We start from the raw sequence: 1,077 nt of genomic DNA on the forward strand, positions 1-1,077 counted from the left end.
TGCCGTGATGAACTACATTGGGCATTACATAGACTACTCACCTGATTAAGGTATACAGTCACAATTAAGACAAGGTCATACGGTCAAAATCAAGGTTAAACTCTCGTTCGATTATATATTAAAATCACATCTTAGTAAAATACATAAGCAGAGTGAGAGAAGTAATTTATAGAATGATAGATTGGGTGCTCATAAAGGCGGTTCAAATGAAGGTTATTCTACACACAGTTTCAAGTAAATCATTGTTAGATTGAGAACGACGATGTCATGGAACACGTTACAATCTCGTAAAAGAAAGCAAGGTAACAAATGTAATTCCTTATGTTGAAGTTATTATTAAACTGTAATAAGACCAAAATGTTATTTACGTGATCTTATTCTTAATATTACTGTTCAAGATGTTAATTGTGATGATAATGATGACAATGGTGACGAGGGGGTGAAGAATCCAATCTCGCTTACTTCAAATCGCGCCGTCCTGCTAATAGAAGAAACACGTTAAGGTATTGGGTTGTATGCCACACTGCTATTATTGCGATGTTGATACAATCATATAATTGTATATATAGTGATTCTACGGTGTAATTTTAACATTTAGTATGAAGTTATTGAACAATTATTTATCTAAGAATTAAGATTCCAAGCCGTCCTATTGTTTGGATTCTCGTCAATATCTAATACACAAATTGTAAGTATTCTCTTGGGTACATAAGTCACATTTCCGTGAAACAGAACTTCTTTCAGTAAATCAGTGTGCGTATATAAACGTTTCTGTTTTTCGACTGTCAATTTATGGGTACACTTTTCACGGTTCTAGTTGAGAACACGGTAAATCTTCTTTTGAGAAGCTTGTCAACTTCACTGCCGATTTTATCGTCTTGTGATTGCCGTTCATGCCCGTAGCTATTCTTCGAATAAAAAAATCAGAACTCACGTTCGCCACAATTGCAGCACGCTCTTACCTCATCAATGATTCAATTGATGTTACTCGTAGTGATGGAATGGGATTTGTATGAAGACAGGACAACTTTATCCATGTCAGCCGTGTCGATTTGTAGTAAAACCTCATCACTCTTT

The sequence above is a fragment of the Glandiceps talaboti genome, chromosome 1 (assembly GCF_964340395.1).
Source record: "Glandiceps talaboti chromosome 1, keGlaTala1.1, whole genome shotgun sequence".
Taxonomy (NCBI): Eukaryota; Metazoa; Hemichordata; class Enteropneusta; family Spengelidae; genus Glandiceps; species Glandiceps talaboti.